Genomic DNA, 25885 nt, shown 5'->3' with positions numbered 1-25885 from the left:
CAGACTCGAGAATCATTGCAGTTATAGCATGGAACATAAACATAATTATGAACTCGGAGATAAATAATATCATTTATTATTGCCTCTAGGGCATATCTCCTACAATGCCTACATCACCAATGTTTCTACAGTGCCATTTATTCACACACAAATGAAGATATTCTAAGGTTAGAACGAACATCACCTTCAGCACCTGGTGTGTATCGTAGTTGGATGACACAGCAGATTGCGCAGTGGGCCTCTCGGCGGTGTGAAAATCCGGCAAAAGAAATCACCTGATCATATATTTGATTATACTTCTGATTGCTCAATCATATATAAAGAATAGAATATAATGGACAAACCAGGTGATATTGCCGCGGGTGTCCTAGATGGGGTGTGTTCTGCATTAAGAATAGTAGATGTAGCTTTCTTATGAGCCCTGTTTAGTGCATACCTCTCCCTTTCCCTTTGTCTCTTCAACTCTTTAGGACCTGCCATTTGGCCTACGTGGACGAAATCTTTACGTACGCTCGAGTTGGTGATATATTTAAGTTACTTACCTGAGTTGGTGATGTTGAATAGGTTCTCAAATGGGGTCTCTAAGTCGTCACGCTGAGTCGTAATTATTGACATTTTCCTTGTTACAAAATGAGCTCCGTTTTGATTTGAAGGAATTTGGATCATGAAATGGAGCCTGATCGGACGTCATCACATCAGCATTTATGCCTATACCACCAATGTCAGTACAGTAACATTTTCTCACACACAAATGGAGTCCCAAATTCGTTAGGATGAGAGGATGCCATATGCAATGTCTCAATCAGGATCTTAGTGTTCCCAATCATGGTTGTTGTACATGAAAGATTTACTTGAGCCATAAACAGGATGGTTGCGGGAGAAAAATAAGTACAATGATTTGGTGTTTTCAATGCTTTGAACCGATGAGAATTCTTCAAGCCTACCTATAGCCACTAGGGCTCCTAGCAAAATTCATTTCCATTATTATCTTACTCATACAATATTCACACCATGTAATTCTGGAAATATATGCTCATATCTAGTTCTGCATAAAAAATGACAGTATTGACATGTTATAAATAGTTTGTTTGTCTTTCTGTTTTTTTAGTTACATTTTGCAGGGATAAAGTGAAGAAAAAGAAGAAAATATTACTAGAAGATTATTTTTAGGATTTTCTTTTATTTCCTTGCAATTTTCCTTTTATTGGAAACATGTAAAGACATTGTAATATTCTTACTATAATAAAAATTATGATTCTATTTAATTTTTTGTTTTTAAATTATTTTTCCCTATAGGTTGTTTTCTGTAAATTTAGATTTTTTTTTGTTTTCCAAATACATTACTAGTGGCGCATTTAAGCCCTTATTAGTGGCGCACCTTCCTTTATTACTAGTGGCACACCTATAAGATTATTAGTGGCGCACCTGGAGGGAATACCAGTGGAGCACCGAATGGTATACTAATGGCACACCACATGGTGCGCCATTAGTAATAAAATCTAATGGCGTGGTGCTAGTGGCGCACCTGTAGTGCGCCATTAGTAGGCAAAACAGGTGCGCCACTAGCAGGCCTTTTCCTAGTAGTGGTAGCTTCGGTGTAGGTTCGGCAGGTCGCGTGCTGCGAACTGCCTCTCGTTCCTCTATCGCTTGTACCCTTGCGTGCAGCGCCTGTAGTTGGGTCAACTCCTTTTTCTTCTTCCTCTCCCGGCATTTGTACCCGCCTGCGTTGGGAAATCCAGCCTTCCACGAAAGGGAGCCTGGCGTGCCTCGTGTCCGTCCGGGGTGCTCAGGATTCCTGAGGGCCTCTGTGAGCTCGTCGTTCTCTCTGTCCGGAACGAACGTCTCTTGCTTCGCCTTTTTGATATACTCCTGAAGCTTCACGATGGGTGTGTCCAGCTGCTCGTCGGTCCAAACGCACTTCCCTGTTACAGGGTCCAATTTTCTCCCAACCCCGAAGAACCAAGTCCTGCAACGGTCTGGCCAGCGTCGCGTCTCTGGTTTGATCCCTTTATCAATGAGGTCATTCTCAGCCTTGTCCCACAACAGCCGGGCTAGGTAGCCACCTGACCCCGTGCGATGGTGATGCTTCTTCTTTGCAGCATTTTTCTTGTTTGTCGCTGACATCTTCACTGCTCTCTCAGATTTCTTTTTGGTGACAAATTCGGGCCACTGATCTTTGATCTTCTCAAATCGGCCGATGAATTCAGGAATCTTGTCTTGGTCGACAAACGATGATTTCAACTCATTCTTCCACCTCCTGAATAGCTCAGCCATCTTCTTAAGAGCATAAGCCTTGATCATTGGCTTTTTAACTGGATTCACCGGATCCTCCTGTGGCGGGAAGGTGAAATTTTCCTGCAGCGCGGTCCAAAGATCAGCTTTCTGCCTATCGCTGACATAAGACACCTGAGAGTCTTTGTCCTTAGGCTTCAACCATTGCTCGATGCTGATCGGGATCATGTCCCTCGCTAGAACCCCGCACTGAGCATTAAATTTTTGCTTGGTCCGGAGAGGTTCAATCAGTTGGCCAGCGCGATCAATTTCGATGATTGTGTACTTTTCATCCGTGCGCAACTTTCTCTTCGGGCCTCGTCTCGTTACCGAAGTGCTGCTCGATCCGAAGGGCTAGAAAAGAAGAAAAAGAAGAGAGTTAATATGTGTACATACCAAAAACAATTAATGCACATCAATTAGCTATATAGTCAGCACATGCTTAATTAATTAATATATATACCTGGCCGGACTCCTTCCGGTCACCGGAGCCATCATCACGGTGTCCTTCCCCCTCCATTCGGTCACCGGAGCCGTCATCACGGTGTCCTTCCCCCTCCATTCGGTCACCGGAGCCGTCATCACGGTGTCCTTCCTCCTCCATTGTTTTATCATCGTCGTAGCCTGCTTCTTCATCCAGCTGTCTTTCCAGACCATCGGTGCATGTGCCGTTGAGAAACGACAAGACGGCATCACTTCCGTGTGCGATTATCTCCCCCAACACCGCTTCTTTTGCTTCGTCTCGGGGGTGCGGATCCATAGTTTCTGCAAATATTTACAACATGGAAATTATTATTCAAACATGACAGATGGATATATTAGTGGCAAACGTAGAACTAGCTAGCAGCACAATAAGGAATCATATTAGTGGCCTGGCCTCGACGCTTCTCTAGGGTTTGGGGTGGCCTCGGCAACGCTTCAAGGGTTTGGGGTGGCCTCGACAACGCTTCAAGGGTTTGGGGTGGCCTCGACAACGCTTCGAGGGTTTGGGGTGGCCTCGACGACAACGCTCTTTTAACTTGGTAAATTTGGGTGGCCTCGAGAGAGTTTGTCGGGTAGGGGCACGGCGGGAGGGGGTAGGAGACCGACATCATTTTTTTCTAGGGTTTGGGTGTCCTCGAGAGTTTTAGTCGAGCGAGAGGGCCGGGGGTGCTCCCGTGGTATAAGTTATCACGGTCGAGATGGGGTTATATCAACAACAACATACCCGATAAAAAATAAGAAAAGGAAGAAGAAGAAAAAAAGGAGAAGAAGAAAGGAATAGAGGAGAAGAAGAAAAAATAGAAAATAGAATATTTTCTATTTTTTCTTCTTCTCCTCTATTCCTTTCTTCCTCTCCTCTTTTTTTCCCTTTTTTTCCTCTTCTTATTTATTTCTCCTCTTCTTCATCTTTTTCTTTTCCTTCTTCCTAAACTAAACATAAACTAAAATAATCCTAAAACTAAACGAAACTTCTCCTCGTCCCTTTATATTTCTTCGTCTAATTTTTTTTCATCCTAAAACTTTATGAACAAAATTACAACAGAAAAAACAATAAAAATTCTATGAACAAAATTACCTGACCAAAAAATCCTATGAACAAAATTACAATAAAAAAATCCTATGAACAAAATTACAATAAAAATTCTATGAACAAAAAAAATAAAAATTCTATGAACAAAATAAAAATTCTTTGCATATCAACATATATACAAACATTTGCATATTCTACAATATCATCATCATATTCTACAATAATATCACCAAAAATCCTAACTTTTGCATATGAACAGGGGGCCTGCTTCGTCGTCGGCGTCGGGTCGGGTGGCGGCGTTGGGGCGCGGGGAGGAAGGGGGAGAGGAGGGGGAACGGCGTGGTGAGGCTCACACTGCAGGCGAGCGGCGGCGAGGTCGGGGCAGGGGCGACGGCGACGAGGTCGGGGCAGGGTGCGTCGAGGCCGGGGCAGGGGCGACTTCGACGACGGAGACGGCGGCGAGGTCGGGGCATGGGGCGGCGAGGTCGGGGCAGGGGCGACGGCGACGAGGTCGGGGCAGGGTGCCTCGAGGCCGGGGCAGGGGCGACGGCGACGACGGAGACGGTGGCGAGGTCGGGGCAGGGGGCGGCGAGGCCGGGGCAGGGGCGATGGCGACGAGGTCGGGGCAGGGGCGACGGCGACGAGGTAGGGGCAGGGTGCGGCGAGGCCGGGGCAGGGGCGACGGCGACGGCGACGAGGTCGGGGCAGGGGGCGGCGAGGCCGGGGTAGGGGCGGCAGCCTGGCGGCGTCGATGTCGTCAGCGTCGTCGGGGCGGCACTTGCGAGATGAGAAGTGAAATTTTCACAAGTCCTGCTTATATACCAAGAGCATTGGTCCCGGTTCGTGGCACCAACCGGGACCAATGCACACCTTTAGTCCCGGTTGGTGCCACCAACCGTGACCAAAGGTCAGTTTTTGGCAGGCCAAAGGGCGGGAAGCGGTGGCCTTTGGTCCCGGTTGGTGGCATCAACCGGGACTAATGGGGGGGGGGCATTGTTACCGGTTGGTGCCACGAACCGGTACCAATGCATACCTTTAGTCCCGGTTGGTGCTACCAACCGGGACCAAAGGTCCTGTGCTGCTGCGCCCGCGTCGAAAGTTTAGTCCCACCTCGCTAGTTGAGAGGGGCGCGCAGTGGTATATAAGCCCCACTGCCGCACCCCTCTCGAGCTCCTCTCCATTGCAAGCTTACGGGCCTAAATGTCACTGCTATGCCTAATGGGCCTACTGGGCCTTCTGCGGGCCTGAATCCTGGCCCATCGATGGGTTTCTAGTCGTATTCAGGCCGTGGCAGCCCAGTAGGTGGCATATTTTTTATTTTTGACTTTTTTTGTTTTCTTTTTTGCTTTATTTATTTTATTTTTTTCTACTTATAACAAAAAACTTATTTATTTTATTTTATTTTGTTTCTAATTACTTATTTATTTTATTTTATGATAATTCTTTTTGCTATTCACGTTTCTAACAAAAAAAGTTCTTTATGAAAATTATTTTTGCTTTTGATGATTTTGAACAGAAAATACTTCGATAATTTTAGTTGCATCAATTTTATATAATTTTAGTTTCAATAATACTAGAGGTTGCTTATAATGTTTTGAACAAAAAATACTTTCTTAATTTTAGTTTCATAAATGTTATTAAAGTTTATTTTATTTTGTTTCTACTTATATATTTTATTAAAGTTTATATTAATTTGTTTCTAATTACTTATTTATTTTATTTTTTATTTTTCATGCACCATTTTTCATGCATTTACTGATTATTTTGAGCTATAAGACCCTAAAATTGAAAAGCATTTCAAATGAACTCTGAAAAGGTTGAAAGTTGGCATGGTATCATCATTTCACCCACATAGCATGTGCAAGAAAGTAGAGAGGCTTACGGCAAAAACTGGATGCACTTCGTGTACTAAACGGACAATCTCTTTCGAAGTATCAGGGTTTCATACGGAAACTCGTCTGTTACAAAGGGATTTCATTTTTTTGAACTTATTTGAACTCCATAGTTTTTCCGTGTTCAAAATGCACCATTCAAAGCCACATCATCAATTTTCAACCCTTTCTGACTTCATTTGTTATTTTCATGCATTTACTGATTATTTTGAGCTATAAAACCCTAAAATTGAAAAGCATTTCAAATAAACTCTGAAAAGGTTGAAAGTTGGCATGGTATTATCATTTCACCCACATAGCATGTGCAAGAAAGTAGAGAGGCTTACGGCGAAAAGTGGATGCACTTCGTGTACAAAACGGACAATCTCTTTCGAAGTATCAGGGTTTCATACGGAAACTCGTCTGTTACAAAGGGATTTCATTTTTTGAACTTATTTGAACTCCATAGTTTTTCTGTGTTCAAAATGCACCATTCAAAGCCACATCATCAATTTTCAACCCTTTCTGACTTCATTTGTTATTTTTCATGCATTTACTGATTTTTTTCAGCTATAAGACCCTAAAATTGAAAAGCATTTCAAATGAACTCTGAAAAGGTTGAAAGTTGGCATGGTATCATCATTTCACCCACATAGCATGTGCAAGAAAGTAGAGAGGCTTACGGCAAAAACTGGATGCACTTCGTGTACAAAACGGACAATCTCTTTCGAAGTATCAGGGTTTCATACGGAAACTCGTCTGTTACAAAGGGATTTCATTTTTTTGAACTTATTTGAACTCCATAGTTTTTCTGTGTTCAAAATGCACCATTCAAAGCCACATCATCAATTTTCAACCCTTTCTGACTTCATTTGTTATTTTTCATGCATTTACTGATTTTTCAGCTATAAGACCCTCAAATTGAAAAGCACTACAAATAAACTCTGAAAAGGTTGAAAGTTGGCATGGTATCATCATTTCACCCACATAGCATGTGCAAGAAAGTAGAGAGGCTTACGGCAAAAACTGAATGCACTTCGTGTACAAAACGGACAATCCCTTTTGAAGTGTCAGGGTTTCATACGGAAACTCGTCTGTTACAAAGGGATTTCATTTTTTTTGAACTTATTTGAACTCCATAGTTTTTCTGTGTTCAAAATGCACCATTCAAAGCCACATCATCAATTTTCAACCCTTTCTGACTTCATTTGTTATTTTTCATGCATTTACTGATTCTTTCAGCTGGATAGAGATAAGTGACCAAATTAATAGTAGTTCATCATCACATTAAAACCAAAATACATACAAATTGAACAACATATAGCTCTTCAGAGCATCTAGTTAAACCATACATTGAAACTATGTAAAACCTTTCAATGCAACAACAAACGCGATCATAATCACAACTAAGGTAACAATTGATCCAACGGCATAATGATACCAAGCCTCGGTATGAATGGCATATTTTCTAATCTTTCTAATCTTCAACCGCATTGCATCCATCTTGATCTTGTGATCATCGACGACATCCGCAACATGCAAATCCAATATCATCTTCTCCTCCTCAATTTTTTTATTTTTTCCTTCAAGTAATTGTTTTCTTCTTCGACTAAATTTAACCTCTCGACAATAGGGTCGGTTGGAATTTCTGGTTCAACCACCTCCTACATAAAAAAAAATCTATGTCACGTTGGTCGGCATAATTGTCATAAACAATAAGTGAACCAAACAGTTATAAAAAGATAATATATACCACATCCGAATCATAGACAGGACGAGGGCCGACGGGGGCGGAAACCAGAACCATCGCACTATATAATAACAAGGAATAATAAAAGTAAGAAAATTAGACAAGTATCCATCTCAAGTAAGAATTTTTTTCTTTCAAAAAGAAGATAAGAACAAGAGGCTCACCACGGTGGTGCCGGCGACGAGATCGGCGCGGGCGATCGACGGTGATGAAGACGGGGACGGGACGTGACGGACCGCTAAACCTAGAAAAATCTCGGGAAAAATGGAGCTCGGAGGTCAAGTTTCGAGAGAAGAAATATTAACTAGTGTGGCTCGGGCATTTCATCGAACACCTCATGTGCATAGGAGGTGAGCTAGAGCACCCAATGCCCTCCCCCTCGCTGGCGAGCAAAAAACAGAGCACTGTGGAGTGCTCTGCTCGCCGGCGATGGGGTATATATAGGCAACTCATTGGTCCCGGTTCGTGGCTGGAACCGGGATTAAGGCCATCCTTCTGTCCCGGTTCCTGCCACGAATCGGGACCAATGGTTGTGGGTTAGGAGCGAGGCCCATTGGTCGCGGTTCGTGCCAAGAACCGGGACAAATGGGCCCAGACGAACCGGGACCAATGCCCACAAGGCCCCGGCTGGCCCCCTGGGCTCACGAACCGGGACAAATGCCTTCATTGGTCCCGGTTCATGGCAGAACCGGGACTAATGGGCTGGCCAGGCCCGAATGAAAGCCCCTTTTTCTACCAGTGCATTGATGGCCCAGATGGACAGCTGATCAGAAATTCAGAAGCTCAATGCAGGCATTCATGGCCGCGAGCTGAGCCTGCAGCCCTGCAGGGCCGGGGACCTGGGTGCACGGTTGATAACTTGTACACTCGTAAGCAAGGGGGCGTAAGTAGTGACCGATATGTCTCACGTCGTAACCACCTAGTGGTAGTACTTTCTTGCGTCATGCATGCCTTGGATCTTTTTTCCTCGCCTGCCTCTCATGCATGCATGCACACGCACATGCATTGATGATTGATTAGTAGACCTATAGCTAGAGATTTAAACTTATTGCATGCTTGGATGCAGCCCGAGGCCTTTTGACCATGGTGAACTAGATAATCCCCATGCGTTGCTGCGGGACGTTTGGTCCAATATACATATTGAAGAGATGCGCATACCACAAAATAATGTAATGACAAATAGTACTAAACAATTGTATGGGACATTCACCATATTTATTTGTTGGCCTAAATTCCTAACATGTTTATCTGAAAAATCACATTCTCTAATTAAAAGTTGTCCGAAATTAGCATCAATTAGCAGTAAGATGGTCCCAGTAAACATTACAAAGTTTGAACACAACACGACGAAAACTTGCTTAGCTTGCTTTTCTGAAATTGAGGCAAATATATGCAATCTGCTAAAACCGGTTGGTTGAGATAATAATGGTATATATTGAAATTTTGACTGATCTTGAAGATCAATAATTATGAAAAATTGCATTATGCAAGCAAGTGGAAACCGTTACATTATCCGGCCATATTTGTCCATGTGTAATTATCCCCAACCATCATGAGAAGTACAATTTTGCTGCGTGCGAGAAGTTCTCCTTTTAGAGTATGGAACAACAAAGATCAGTGAAATGCTAAAAGAGGGACTTAAGTGTAGCAAAAGAATAGGCAGGAATCTGGAATAAAAAGAACAGACACACTGACTTGAAGGATGCATGGAGCACAATAAAGAAATCAATGGCACGGAAGTACTAATGAGATTGAAGACCTATGGGGCAACAACATATGGACACCTAGTAACGTATCCACTCCAATCTAACAACACGCACATGAGTAAAATCAAATTAACAGGTAGGTTAAGCACAATCCAAAAGTAATAGAGGAAATCAGGAAGGATGGGTAGCAGAGGCTAGAGGACAGTACCTTATGATGACAGTGCCAATCGTAGGAGATCCTTCAGCAGATGAGCTCATAATCCTTGTGAAGTACTCAGCAGGTGTAGCACCACTACGGCGTTGATGCGACCATCAGGGAATCATACGCTGACTGTGTCCTTGGATAGGAAGGAGCTACTTGGTGCCCAACAACAGTCAGACGTCTTTAGCGACCGGCAGGTCTTGTGTGACCCAGGTGGGCGAATCTGCATGGCGTCAGAGGCAGTGCCGCGGACGGGGACCTGGAGTCCTCATACGTGAAGGTAGCCGAGGCAGGTCTGGTCGGCACGCCTGGCTATGGGGTGAGAAGGCTGCACGCCCAACGAAGGCCGCCGCAAGAGAACCTCCGTCCTTGTTGATCGGTGCCAGTCCTGTTCCAGACCTGGCTTGGGGCCGCCTTACCTTGCACGACATGCAGGGATACTGGAGAGGCATGATCTGGCCGGTCCACCTACCGGAGGAGAGGGGCTGCACGCCCGACGGCCGGCGACAGAGAATCTCAGTCGTTGTTCGTCGGTGGCAGCTGCAGGAGGCGTTGGCGGCCCTGCGCCAGCCCTACTGGGGATGCCTTACCTCGCGCGGCATGCGGCGATATGGGAGTGGCGTGATGTTGATGGTTGGTAGGTCGACGCATGACTGACACGAAGAGACCGGCTCCATCGGCTCTTGATTACTTGACGCATCGGTTACAGAAACCAAAAGACAAATGACCGTTTGGTTCATTCACCAGGAAAAGGCTACATAAAGAAGCGATATGCCCGTGGCAGATTACGATCAAAAAAAAAAAATATATGCCCGTGGCAGACAAAACGACCAGAAGAGGAGAGAGCTGGTCCTCGGTACATTGTGTACGCTGGTAACGGCATGATGACATGGCATCATGCATGTAAAGAATTAGACTAATGTGAACGCTAAGGTGGCATGAAGATGATGTGGATAGTGTGTATGTCGAGAGAATATGGTAGTGTTGAGTAAATAGGCAATTTCTCGATTAAATTAATCCATGAGTAAATCACTAGCATGGCATTGACACAAATAAACGCATATTGATATTCAGTCAAGCTAGCACATACTACACTAATTGCAGAAAGATCTACGTATAACGCTAGCATGGCTAAAACAGAAAATAGTAGGAGCGGGATAAACGAGTTATACCCTCCAGTAGGCCATGCAGAGGCCGCGGCTTTGGTGGCAGCAGCGGCGTCCTCGGCGGCCTTCTTGTCGGCTTCAGCTTTCTCGGCGGCGGCACGTTCGGCGTCGGTGGACATGGTGATGATGAAGGCGACGCAGACGTAGAGGAAGTAGACGTACGGAAGTGAGCAATCGCGTAATCCCTGCCCAAAAACCTATTCGCCCCTCACCCCGTACAGGAACCAGAAGGGCGTGGTTTCGGAGACCTGCTCTCCCGTCGACCGTGTACGCGACGGACGGGATGGAGTCACTGGCGGCAACAGCAGCAAGGGAACGACGGTGGGCGTGCGCGTGGAGCAGATGCGATGTGTTCGTGGCGGCTAGGGTTAGGAGACACCGCACACTTATATAGGCGCAGCCGCGTGGAGAGACGTGGGCTCGACCCATGTCCGAGTCCGTGACAGCCCATGATCCGACGTCTCAGATCGTGGCCCAGCTGTCAGAGAACTCTCCGTTAGTGACTGGCAAAAATAAGCGCGTAGGTGTGAGCTCGGCTCAATCCCGCAACCCGTGGTGCGTCCTGACGAGGCGAGGCGAGGCGGGCGGCGGAGGAGGAGTGCGCGAGGGCCTCTTCTCTTCTCAAGCTCCAATAACATGTAGAAGAGAAACCCTTATAAGGAGGTCCAACTCCTCTTCCACTTCCGGGGTGGGACTAAACTTCCCACTACACCTAGTTCCATATAACCCACATGGGCCCTTAGAGATTTTTCAGAAATTGCTATATGGGCCTAGAGCCCATCTCAAATTTCAGCAATCCCCCACCAAATCTCGAGGGCCCATTGTGTCCTCTGTTCCAATTACTGTTTCGATATACCAGTGTTTTAGTGAAGACCTGTTAAGGTTGAAATTCACCTATAGCAAGTAGCTACACTCATTCACAAATGAACAATGGACTATGCCTTGAATTGTCAGTTTGGCGTAAAGAAGTTTCACCACATGTCTTACTAGTACTAGGCTGCCGAAGGCTGACCCCTCGGGTGGAGCATATAAGTCACACTCCTGGCCTATTCATGAGCTTACTAGAGATCACCCCAATCTCATAGGCTGTGACCAGCAGTCGGGCTCATATAGGTGTGTTCCTCCAATTACTTAATGCTTTGCCTGATCATCCTCTCAAGAAAAATGAAATACTTGATATCTTTTATAATGGACTAACCTATGCTTCCAGAGACCACCTGGATAGTTGTGCTGGTTGTGTTTTCAGGGAAAGAACTGTTGATCAAGCTGAAATTCTATTGAATAATATGTTGACAAACGAAAATAATTGGACACTTCCTGAACCAACTCCTAAGCCAACTCCGAAGAAAAGGAGTGTTCTATTTCTGTCCTGAAGATATGCAAGAGGCAAAGAAATCTATGAAGGAAAAAGGTATTAAAGCTGAAGATGTTAAGAATTTACCTCCTGTTGAAGAAATACATGGTCTTAATTCACCACCTATTGAAGAAACACACGGTCCTGATAACCCGACACAGGTAGTAAAGGTAAATTCTCTCTATAGATTTTTTGAAGGTGATATTCCTCATTATAAGTCTGCTAGCCAATGCTTAGATGAGTTTGATAATTTTATTGTCAAACAAGAAAACTTCAATGCTTATGTTGGTAGACAATTAAAACACAATGCTTATATGATTGAACACTTGGGTGATTATATGTCTAGAGTTAAAGGTGAACTTAAACTCATTAGTAAACATGCTTCTATGGTTACCACTCAAGTAGAACAAGTACTTAAAGCTCAGAATGATTTGCTCAATGAATTGAATAGTAAGAATAATGATTTTGCTGTTAGAGTTGCAACTACAGGGGGTAAAGTGACTCAGGAACCTTTGTATCCTGAGGGCCACCCTAAGAGAATTGAGCAGGATTCTCAGAGAAATAATGTAGATGCACCTAGTCCTTCTAAAAAGAAGAAAAAGAAAAATGATAGGACTTTGCATGCTTCTAGTGAACCTGTTGTAAACACACCTGAGAATCCTAATGATATTTCTATTTCTGATGCTGAAACACAATTTGGAAATGAACATGAACCTAGTGAAAATGCTAATGATGATGTTCATGTTGATGCTCAACCTAGCAATAATAATGATGTAGAAATTGAACCTGCTGTTGATCTTGATAACCCACAATCAAAGAATCAACGTTATGATAAGAAAGACTTTGTTGCTAGGAAACATGGTAAAGAAAGAGAGCCATGGGTTCAGAAACCCATGCCTTTTCCTCCCAAACCATCCAAGAAAAAGGATGATGAGGATTTTGAGTGCTTTGCTGAAATGATTAGACCTATCATTTTGCGTATGCGTTTGACTGATATGCTCAAAATGAATCCTTATGCTAAGTATATGAAAGAAATTGTTACAAATAAAAGAAAGATACCGGAAGCTGAAATTTCCACCATGCTTGCTAATTATACTTTTAAGGGTAGAATACCAAAGAAACTTGAAGATCCAGGAGTACCCACTATACCATGCTCCATTAAAATAAAATATGTTAGAACTGCTTTATGTGATCTTGGAGCCGGTGTTAGTGTTATGCCTCTCTCTTTATATCGTAGACTTGATTTGTATAAGTTGACACCTACTGAAATATCTTTGCAAATGGCCGATAAATCAACTGCTATACCTGTCGGTATTTGTGAGGATGTGCCTGTTGTGGTTGCAAATGTTACTATTTTAACGGACTTTGTTATTCTTGATATTCCCGAGGACGATAGTATGTCTATTCTTCTTGGAAGACTTTTTTTGAATACTGCAGGGGCTGTTATTGATTGCAACAAAGGCAATGTCACTTTTCATCTTAATGGTAATGAGCATACGGTACACTTTCCGAGGAAACAACCTCAAGTCCACAATATCAATTCTATTGGGAAAATTCCATCGATTATTTTTGGAGGTTTTGAATTTCCTCTTCCTACTATCAAAAAGAGATATGATATTCTTATTATTGGGGACGTGCATATCCCCGTTGAGCTAACATAGTGTTATTCAAAAATTCTTCGGTTCCATGTTATTCGAAATGAGTTTGTTAACAAGACTTGATCAACCTTGTTAGTGGATTCCTTTTGATGAGCATGAGATGGATGAAGTTAGAAAGCACAACCTTCTGTACCCCTCTTTTACTTTCAGTTATTTAGTTGAAATAAAGTAAAAATAGTATTTTCTATCAGTTTTCTGATTTATCCGTGCAATAAAAAGTACCCCAAAAATAAAAGTTCTCTAAATGCCCTGAAATTTAAATATGTTTTTTTCTGAAATATTTGATAATATCTGGCACTGAGAACACAACAGGGGGAGCAAGCACCTGGCCACGAGGGTCCAGGGCGCGCCCCCTGCCTCGTGGGCCCATGGTGGCTCCCCTCCACTTATCCCTGCACCCACACACTCCTTCCTCCCAAAAAATTCACCAACCAGCTCAAGCACGAGTTCTTGCTCATTTTGCTGCGATTTTCGATCTCCTTGCTCAAAGCACCTCTCACAAAATTGCTTTGAGGGATTGTTCCTTGGTATGTAACTCCTCCAATGGTCCAATTAGTTTTTGTTCTAGTGCTTTATTCATTGCAAATTTTTGCTGCCTAGGTGACCATGTTCTTGAGCTTGCATGTCAAATTTATATGGTCCCAAGTAGTTTTAATGCATGATATAGTCTCTAGGCACTTGTGGGAGTAGTTGCTATCAATTTTGTTGAGTTTGGTTCACTTTTATTTGAAGTTACTAAAAATTTCAGAATTTTTCAGAAAATGATGAAGAGATTTTTGAGGGGTTCGTCGAGCCGAAGCTCGAAGGAAAAGCAAAGTGAAGAAGAAGAGAGGCCCAAGTATAATCTCCCTCGCACCATGGATGTTCGGCCGTGTGAATGGCCTTGTGATGATTTCTTGAGAGCAGCCGGGATTTATGAAGATTTTTATGAGTTGGCTGAGAATGCAGGCCTCACGATTTCCTCCGCGACCAACGCGAACAGTATCTCTTACTCACTAATACCTTTGTGCAAAATTTTCATTTCCATTCTAGGAGGTCACCACCTACGGTGGATTTTTATTTATATGATGAGTATAAGGAGATGACCCTTCGTGAATTTTGTGAGGTTTGCAAGTTGCCCTTTTCGGGCATCATAGAGGAACCACATCGTGACGATGTGGATGGGTTTATTGATACCATTGCTGTAGGGGAAACGAGGAAGGTTTCCGACGCACGAATTACGAGCATACACTTTCCTGTTCTAGATTACTTTGCTATATTTGCTAGTAGATGCACTACAAAAAAATACACTTCCGTGATGATACGTGTTTGTCACAGTAGGTCGCGTTTTTTGTCATGCATGTACATCCATGACGATTTTATGACAGAATGAAGATAGTCATACCTGTGCTGTCGTAGAAGTGTTCCATGATATTACCAAAATTATCATCACGGAAGTGTGCACTTCCATGACGATAAATCACGCGTCACAGAAGTGCTTTTGTCAAGGGTGACCGACACGTGGCATCCACCGTAATGGAACGCCGTTAAGCTATCGGGTCGGGTTTTGGATCCGATAACCCATTAACAGCCTCGACCAATGGGGATTTTCCACGTGTAAAATCATCATTGGCTGGAGGAAACACGTGTCGGCTCATCGTTGGGACAGATGTCATCCACTCATTGGACAGAAGGCGCCTATGATACATCGACACGTGGCACGGCCCAACAGAGGCCCATTCCTGTGAAAAGGCCGGCCCGTTTGACTTGGTCAAAAGGTGGCGGGCCGGCCCATGGAAAGCCTGTTAACGGCCTGTTCGCATATAGCCCATTTACAGCCCGCTAACCCAAGGCCCGTTACGCCCTATCCGAATTAGGCCCAGTAGCGTCATCTGGGCCATCCAATATGATTCCAGCCCGTTTTCACTTCTGGCCCATGTATGGCCCATGACGTCTTTCGGCCCATATGAGGCCCTATGTAACTCTTGGCCTATTAACGGCCCGTGGTGAAACTGGCCCGTAATGAACAGTGTATCACTTTACACCCATTAACGGCCCGTGGTGAAACTGGCCCGTAATGAACAGTGTATCACTTTATACCCATTAACGGCCCGTTATTCCGTTGGGCCGTTTCCAGCCCATGTTATCTTTCGGCCTTCTCAGAGCCCATTTATTCTTGGGCTCATTTCCAGCATTCGTTTACTTACGGCCCGTTACTGTCATTTTCTGCTTGTGGGCCAAATTCAGCCCGTGGTTACAGTCGGCCCGTTTGTGGTCCGTTAATACGTTGGGCCGTTTTCATAGCGTCATCAAATACGGCCTATTAACGATGGCCCGTTATGGTCGGCCCATGAACGGACGATTCCAACTCTAGCCCGTTTACGGCCATAATGCGGCCTGTTATTGGCCCATGTTTGGCCAATCGATCATACGGCCCGTATAAGGCCCATTGATGATACGGCCCGTAGAAGGCCCATTGTTTCTACGGCCCGTAGAAGGCCCATTGTTTCTACGGCCCGTAGAAGGCCTACTGTTTCTACGGCCCGTAGAAGGCCCACTGTTTCTACGGCCCGTAGGAGGCCCAGTGTCACTACAGTAAATATTAGCCCATGGTTATTGTGGCCTAGTTTTAAAAAATAGGTTATTGCAGCCACTAGCAAACCGCGGAAAAAGAACTGCACTGACTACAAGCAAACAAATAAACAAGACAACAAGGAAATAAATAAGCAAGCAACTTATGCTAGGCTATCACGGCTATTACACATATTACATCCACTGGGCATCAAAGTTCGCCACCAGTGCAAATATAGGGAACAAAGCAGCATATAAACGCCGCAGCAAAACAAGTCCAGAACTGAAACCACTTCAGAAGAGTTCAAGAAACAATATCCTGGGTACCCATAATGCTGGCAAGATGCTTAGCAAGCTTATTAACTTTCTCTTGTTTGGCGCTTAAATCCTCCAGCGCTTGCTGTTGCACAAGAAAGTACGCATCTGAATTCTGCAGGGACTTCCTCAGTCCTTCGGCTTCTTGCCGCAGCACAGCTGACTGATGCCTTTCAGCTTGTAGCTGAGACTGAAGAAGCCGAAGTGATTCAGGCAGCGAGTTCGAAGAGCTTGTGCCAGCGGTACTGGCCAGTAACTCGAACACTACATCAACGCAGGACTGTGGGGTTTTCTCACTGTCTACAAGATCGTTTTTATCACCTTTCTTGGAGACCAACAGGGTTGTCTCACTATCTTGAACCTTATCTGCATTACTTTCTCTACCATTGCATAGTGGGGTGCTCTTCTCCAATATTCTGTTTGCATACTACAAGAGAAACAAGCAGACACATCACAGGTTTAGCTTGTAGTATACGAAACTCATTTTGGTAAACCGGTTCAGTAGTAAGGTGGACAGGATAACAGCATGAAACAAACATATATCTATGTACTATGGTCACTGTATTGTCCATATCATTCTAGTTTATGTTCCCTAATCAAGATAGAGACACAGTTCAACTCATATATTTTTAAGACACAGCAGCATAGACAGAATATAAGTGTGAGAAACTACACAGCATTGGCAGCACTTGTAATGTGCATCACATGAGAACATAACTGTTTATACAACTTAAACTGAAATCAACATAGAGCAAGAAGTTAGAACAGCAATCCAGTTAAAGAAATAGGTTTAAAACATACCTGTTGCGCCATTGGAGTTTCAATTGGATCCTTCAAATTCGAAAGTAGTTGGTATGAGTAAATACAGTGATGCAACAGCAAAGGAGTATGGACCATAGCTACGGAATCTGACCTGAGAACAGTTGCTCTTCTGCTTTAAACGTGGAGTTTGGGTTAGCTGTGGTGGTCTTCGTGCTTTGGGCACTGCAGTAGCTTTACAAACTGCTCGTGTGGGGGTACTCTGTGGTGGACATGGTGCTTTGTCAACTATAAGTGGGTTACTATCCGCTGGGGTTGCGGTTAGATGGGTTGTAGCTGGTTCTCTGCCCAACGGTGTAAGTGTGCAATCTGGAAGAGTCTCGATTATGTGTGGTGGGGCTAGTTTGTGGGCCAGTACAACCATGGTTCTATCTGCATCGACGGGTAGCACTGTCTTTTGTGAAGAACGGGTTTTTGCTCCCTTAGATACTGCCATCACCCCCTCCAATTCAAATGGCTGATAAACAAGAAAAGAAATTGAACGTACAGACATTGTATGATAGACAGATGTGGTAATTCACATATATGTTGTCTAACCAAACAGGACAGCATGACACAATTTCACATATATGATGCCTAACTAAACAGGATAGCATGACACAGTTTCAGATATATGATGGATAACTTAACAGGATATAATGGCATAATTCAACATATGATGAGTACCTAAACAGGATGACATGACAAAACTATATGATGTCTTTCTAAAATAGGTTGGGATGAAATAATTCACATACATGTTGTCTAAGTATACAGGATGGCATGATATAATTGACATAATTGATTCATATACTAAGCAGCTGGCACTCGCATGTATGATCTCTAAACTAAGCAGATAGAATTCAATATTGTGCATATGATGTCTAAACTAAGCAATGCAAGACACCATATGCATCATATGAGAAATATAAACATTGCAACTTAGAGCATACACCTCAGGTGGGATATAGGACTGGTCATCTGTCTCTGAATCCTCCTCTGAGGAGCTCCCTGTAACCATCGAGATATATGCTTCAACAGGTACCATTGCCTGCTCTGAAGACCTTGTTTTCACTCCAGATTTTTCCATAACCGGCTCAAATGGCTGATACACATGAAGAGTAGTTCAATATACACAGATTGTCGACAAATGGAATACGTAATGAAAAAAAGATGGCATGAGATAATTCACATATATGATGCCTGGCTCCATGGCGGTGCATAATTCACATATATGATAACTGGCTGAAAAACATGGCATTGCATAATTCACATATCTGATATAGAAAGCAAACAGGAGGCATTCACACAAAGCATGTCTAATCTAAGCAGATGGCATGGCAATGCAAGACACCATATGCATGATATGAGCAATATAACCCAGCCAAGTTAGAGCATGCACCTCGGGGGGGGGGAATACGACTGGTCATCTCTCTCTGAATCCTCCTCTGAGGAGCTATCTGTAACCAGCAAGAAATCTGCATCGACAGGTAGCACTGACTGCTCAGAAGACCTTGTTTTCACTCCAGATTTTCCCATGACCGACTCAAATGGCTGATGCACAGGAAGAGTAGATGAATGTATAAACATTGTTGACAAATGGAATACATTATGGAAAAAATATGGCACAATACAATTCACATATACGATGACTGGCTAAACAGGATGGCATTGCATGATTCACGTATATGATGCCTGGCTAAAGAAGATGGCATTGCATAATTCCCATATACTCCCTCCGTTCCTAAATATTTGTCTTTTTAGAGATTTCAAATGGACTACCACATACGGATGTATATAGACATATTTTAGAGTGTAGATTCACTCATTTTGTTCCGTATGTAGTCACTTGTTGAAATCTCTAAAAAGACAAATATTTAGGAATGGTGGGAGTATGATATAGAAACCAAACAGGTGGCATTCACACAAAGCAAATCTAAACTAAGCTGATGACATATAAGATGTATAATGTAAGCAATGCAAGGCGCCATATGCATGATATGACCAACATCAGCATGCCAGGTTAGAGCAAACACCTCAGGTGGTAAACAGGCGTGGTCGGCTCCTTCTGAATCTCCATCTGAACAGTTATCTTCCTCTGGAATACAATCTGGAAATGCAGGAGGGGGGGCACTTCGCCCACCATGGAGCGGCGTCTGCATGACATTATATTCGCACGCAACGGTCTTCTCTTTTTCTCTACATGTTCAGTACGATTGTGTACAATATCTGACATGCATAATAAAAAAATAGTTAGATTTTGTAAGGCCTAAGGGGTGCATGCAAAAATCAAGACTGATGGTAGCAAACGAGTGGATGGATCCAAAACTAATGATAGCAGGTAGATTATAGCTTCAGTTTAAAAAGATAGACAATGGATCATCTATTGTTTGTTGCCCACCCAACATGAACCACATAGAAGACCCCAGATGAACCAGATAGTAGACAGATACTATTCGTTGCTGGCTCGATATGAGACCCATGGGCAATTCAAAACTCAAGATTGAACGATAAAGTAGCAGGTAATAATAACCGATGTATAACGTAAGCAAACACGAAAGACTGCGACCTCTCTTCCGGAACTGTGTAGTCCTCAGGTTCATCTGCTCAGTCGATGATGGTAATGCAGTTGGCGTGGCTGCCGGCAACGGGGAAGATGATCTGAGGCGGCGAAAGGAAGTCTGCAGGGGGGATCTCTGCTGCAGTGAACGCTTCTGTCGATGGTGCACCTCAGGTGGGGTGGATGACGGCACGGCAGGAGCAGGACATAACACACAGAGTTTTCTTTGACGCCTATCTGAAAATGAAGTAAATCTGTAAGGGCTCCTTAGAATTGGAGGATTCTATAAACGCAGGGACAGGAAAAACACAGGAATAGGATAGGAATGCACGTGCAAAACAGAGCATTTGGAAACATAGGATTTCAGTCAACCTGGGTGTTTGGCTCACATGAATTGGAAGAACAGAGGAATGGAGAAACAAAGTGATGCGACGAGTGTACAACCTCTTTGGCATAGCCTTGTGGACCTCAGCATCATTGGGTTGGACGTGGAGGATGGTGATGATGCTGGTGTGACTGTCGGAGGCGGGGAAGAAGATCCGAGGCCTCTGGAAACGGCGCCGAGGGTACTGCTCCGCTGTGATGGACGGTTCCGTCGTTGGAGCAGCTCCGCTAAGGTGTACGGCGACGAGGCTGAAGCATGACAAGACAGACAACGTTAATCTGAAGTGGGACCCTAATATCATCTGCAATAGATGATGTAAAATACATCACCAAAAAGTGCTACTCCCTCCGTTCCTAAATATTTGTCTTTCTAGATATTTCAACAAGTGACTACATATGAAGCAAAGTGAGTGAATCTACACTCTAAAATGTGTCTACATGCATCCGTATGTTGTAGTCCATTTGAAATGTTAGAAAGACAAATATTTCGGAACGGATGGAGTAGATGTAAAACGCATCAGCCGCGCCACGGCCGCTCCGACAGATGCTGTAAGTACTGTTCACTCTGAACTTAACTGAAGAAAATGAACTTCACAGTCGAAACTGAATTTTACTGTCGAAACTGATTGAACTAGTAATAGAGCATTGCAATAGATGTTTAGGGCGTTCGAGCACTAGTAGCAGAGAAGCAATGATCTAAATCAGCAGACGCTCGAGCAGGGAACACACTAGCAGAGAGCAAGTCGTGCAGTAGCACCGTGAGCGAGTGCTAAAGCAGCACCTCCTGTAGCTGCCGGAGGTCGTGCAGCAGCAGCGCAAGCGAGAGCAGAGCAGAGCAGCAGCACGAACGAAAGTAGGAGCAGTGCGGCAGTGTGACCGACAGCAAGAATAGAGGCGCAGTGCGAGCGAGAGCCGGAGTAGCTGCAACTAGTGCCGTTGTGGAAGTCACCGCCGAGGAAGCAACGACATGGGGGAGAGACGCCGTGGATGATGTGGCCGGCAATGGCGCCGTCGATGGAGACACGCCATGTCTGCTCGGTATCGAGCACCGGCAGCCCCGTGATATCGAATAAAAGATCAAATGCAGCAGTGAGTGCAGAACCTCCTTGGTGGCACCGAGTTGGCCTCGGCTTCATCGGAGGAATTGGTGAGGGTGCTGCGGTTTCGGTGGGGCAGGTCAAGATGGCGCTGTGGGGATTGAGGTGGCGCGATAGACGAGGCGAACGTCGGGGCAGCTCCTTTGAGGTGGAGGACGGGGCGGCTGATCCGGTGGGCCGACGAGATCGACAACGGATCCTCATCCGGTGCGGTGGATGAGGGACGGCGAGCTGTTGCGGTGGACGACGTAGTCGGGGAAGAGTCTCCGGCTGGGTGGCGGTCGGGAGGCCGACGGAGGAGCGTGGGGTTTCGCGGGTTTTGGCGGCCTCGGTGTACGAATGGGGGCGAAAGGGGAGGGGGAGCCAAGCTTAGGGACGCGCTTGTCCGAAACGTAGGGTAAGTTACCAGCGTACCCCCACCGGTTTTGACACCGCCACATGGAGCTTCATTTCCGGCTGAGGGGTAGAAGGGGGATTTCGCGTGTCTGGGCTGCGGGAGCGATTTCGGATGAGGAGGGAGTTCTCGCGCGCGTCCAAATTTCGGGATAACAAGGCGCGGTGCGGGTTGAAGAAGCGGGAGTTTCAAAGCAGGTGAGACAAAAGATACTCGAGCTTGAAAATTTCGGGATAACAAGATGCGGATTCCTTGTTCGGCAGAACAAACTTAACGTGTAAAAAAACAATTCATACAAGACACAAGAGAGTCATGTCCCCTTTTACTATATTGCTATAGATGCCATTGAAAAATCTACAAGAAAAATGTAAAAAAAATTGGGAGAACAACATTACCCTGCACAGTACCAAATCGATTCGCACTTCCCTCAACAACAACAAAAGACAAATCAATTCCCACCAAAGAAAGAGTAATGTCCCTTTTTATATGATTACAGATGCCATGATCTCGAATTTCAACTTTTGAATCCACGTTATGTTGAATTCGAATATATCGTTAGGTGACCTTGCGGTTTATAATTGATGTAGTCGTACATTTTGATCTTCCATCATATATGAACATTTTACTCCACCATGTGAACATATATATTGTCGTCTACCATATGGACTAAATTTGAATCAATTTTCCTTATTTGAATACGATTGTTGTCAAGTTATACAATAATTTAAATATTATCTTGATAACAAAAAACATACATATAGCAGTAATCATATTTCACTATGAACTACATGTACCATACGCTCTTCAATTCAAATATTTGTATCCATTTTATGTTGAATTCAAATCATAGTACATTATTGGTCTAGGTAGCGAGATGTTTGGGATAATCTAAACCCTTGGTATAATTTTGTACCATACGTATAATTTTTGGCTGAATTGGGACAAGTTTTGGTATAAGCCTCTTGCAAAACAGGAGATTCTCTCAACAAGCCTCGTGGTTCCGAGAGGGAACGTGTCACCTTTGTGTGCGAAACGATATACGCTGCCTCCCCCCCCCCCGATTTTATTTACAGAGGCAACATAGAACTATATGAGTGCCCTGTTAAATTTTGGAATTATTTCGGGTTCATTTGGCCTTTTTATACATTAATTGATTTTCTGGACTTTTAATGTGCATAATCTAAATATGAATTGCATGCACATGCTCCGGTGCACCAAAGTGGGTTGAAAAATCACATGTGTGTCCTTGGTTGAATTTCTAGGTCCGATGGAAGAAATGAGAATGAAATTCAAACATCTGGGCGTCATGACTCGGCCGAGAACATCGAGAAACTTTGATTTTAAATTCATGTAAATCCAAAACACGCCTGGAAATCATGAAACTTGGCATGGTGCATAAGTCAAATTTGAACTACAAGCACATGCTCTCGTGCACCAAAGTTGGTTGAAAAATCATATTTGTGTCCTAGGGTGAATTTCTAGGTACCATGCAAGAAATGAGAATAAAATTAAAACATCTGGGCATCGTGGCTCGACCGAGAACATTGAGAAACTTGGTTTTAAAATTCTTGTAAATCCAAAACACGTCTGAAAATCATGAAAGTTGGCATGGATGTCATGTCATGGTACTACCATGTTGTGGTAAAAAAATTGGCCGAATAGGAACATATTTTGGTATAAGCTTCTTGCAAACCGAAGCTTTTCTCAAGAAGGCTCGTGGTTCTAAGAGGGAACGTGCCACCTTTGAGTGCGAAACGATATACGTTGTCCCCCTTGAGTTTATTTACAAAGGCAACATAGAACTACATTAGTGCCCTGTTAAATTTTGGAATTATTCCGGCTTCGTTTGGCCTTATTTACACATTAATCGAGTTTTTGGTCATTTAATGTGCATAATACAAATTTGAACTACAAGCACATGCTCCTGTGCACCAAAGTTGGTTGAAAAATCACATTTGTGTTCTCGGGTGAATTTCTACTCCCTCCTTCCATCTATATACACTACTACAAAAACAGCTATAGCCAATATGGACACTAATGGCGCACTGTACATGTGGTGCGCCATTACTAAATACTAATGGCGCACCATGTGTTGGTGCGCCATTAGTGTGCAAATACTAATGGCGCACCACATCCACGGTGCGCCATTAGTAAAAAAAATTCTTTAATTTTTTCAAAACTACTAATGGCGCACCGTGGGATGGTGCGCCATTACTATTTCAACTAGTAATGGCGCACCACTCCCACGGTGCGCCATTAGTAATTATGTTTCAATTTTTTTTTCAATTTTTTTTACTTTTATTTTTTAAACTACTAATGGCGCACCGTGGGAACTAGTAATGGCGCACCATCCCACGGTGCGCCATTAGTAATTTGGCCCAAGCATTCCCCCGAATGCACCCCCCCCCCCCCCCCCCCCCCCCCGTGGACCGCCTTTTCAGTTTGAAAAAATAAAAGAAAATTATAGAAATGTCAAAAAAAAGAAAATAAGATTCCCATGTGATATGTGGTCTAGTTGTTAGCAAAATTTACAAACATGAATTTTTGACTTTTTTGCAAAATCTCTCGAGAATTTTTAAAAATGGGCATAACTTTTGCATACGAACTCGGATGAAAAAGTTTTTTATATGAATAATCATCTACTCGAAAAGTTACATCCGAATTTAACCGGGGAAACCCCGTTAAACATTTTCAAAATCCTCAAAAACCTAACAGAAAAAAAGATACGGGGCTTTTAAGATCTGGAGAGGCAAAAAAATTCAAAAAAAATCAAACTTACTAATGGCGCACCTGCCCATGGTGCGCCATTAGTATCTTCCCGCCTTCAAAATTCAAAATAAATCAAAAAAATAAAAAAAATTACTAATGGCGCACCTGCCCATGGTGCGCCATTAGTATCTTCCCGCCTTCAAAATTCAAAATAAAATAAAAATAAAAAAATTAGTAATGGCGCACCTGCCCACGGTGCGCCATTACTATGCCGTATATATGGCTGGGCGTGTCCTCTCCTCCTTACCTCTTCATTCTTCTCCTCCACTCCACCTGTCCTCCACTTCATCTCCTCCTCTCCTCCACTCCATCTTCCCTTCTCTCCTCCACCATACTACCCTCCTCCTCTCCGGCGACCTCCTCCTCGTCCTCTCCGGCGACCTCCTCCTCCTCTCTGGCGACCTCCTCCTCCCTCCTCTCCTCCCCTCCCCTCCCCTCACGGTTTCTCCTCCCTCCTCTTCGGTGAGCTCCTCCTCCCTCCTCTCCGGTGAGCTCCTCCTCCCTCCTCTCCGGTGAGCTCCTACTCCCTCCTCTCCGGTGAGCTCCTCCTCCCTCCTCTCCGGTGAGCTCCTCCTCCCTCCTCTCCTCCCATCCCCTCATGGTTTCTCCTTCCTCCTCTCCGATGCTCCGGTGAACTCCTCTCCGGCGACCTCCTCCTCCTCTCCGGCGATGTAGGCGAGCACCTCTCCGGTGACCTCCCCCTCCTCCTCTCCGGCAAAAGAACACGGCAAAAGAACGTACAAGATCCAAAAACAGGAACAAAATTTGAAATAATATCGTGCAAAAAAACGAGCAAAAAATGGGCAAAAAAATCGCGATCCAGATCCAAATTCAAAATTCAAAAATAGCAATGGCACACGATGGGGGTTAGACGGTGCGCCACTACTATTTTCCCGCCTTCAAAATTCAAAAATACTAATGGCGCACCGTGGCCTATACTAATGGCGCACCAGTGGCCTATACTAATGGCGCACCATGGCATATACTAATGGCGCACCAGTGGTGCGCCATTAGTATACCAGATACTAATGGCGCACCAGTGGTGCGCCATTAGTATACCAGATACTAATGGCGCACCACTGGTGCGCCATTAGTAAAAAATACTAGTGGCGTGATGCTAGTGGCGCACCAGTAGTGCACCATTAGTAGGCAAAACTGGTGCGCCACTAGTAAGCCTTTTTCTAGTAGTGATAGGTCCTAATGCGTTTTTTGAGGCTAACTTTGACCAAACGTTAGAGCAATAATATATGATATGCAACTTACAGAAAGCATACCTTCAAATTTGTATGTTAAAGGAGCTTCCAATAATATAATTTTCATAGTATACATCTCATGTGCTATTAATCTTGTCAATAGTCAAAGGTTGTCTTGAAAAACACATTAGGCCCTATATAGATGGAAGGAGGGAGTAGGTCCCATGCAAAAAATGAGAATAAAATTCAAACATCTGGGCATCGTGGCTCGGTCGAGAACATTGAGAAACTTGGTTTTAAAATCATCAAACTTGGCATGGTGTCATGTCATGGT

Source organism: Triticum aestivum, chromosome 7D (genome assembly GCF_018294505.1).
Source record: "Triticum aestivum cultivar Chinese Spring chromosome 7D, IWGSC CS RefSeq v2.1, whole genome shotgun sequence".
Lineage (NCBI taxonomy): Eukaryota > Viridiplantae > Streptophyta > Magnoliopsida > Poales > Poaceae > Triticum > Triticum aestivum.
The sequence above is the reverse complement of the archived record's forward strand: the minus strand, read 5'-3'. Positions refer to the sequence as shown.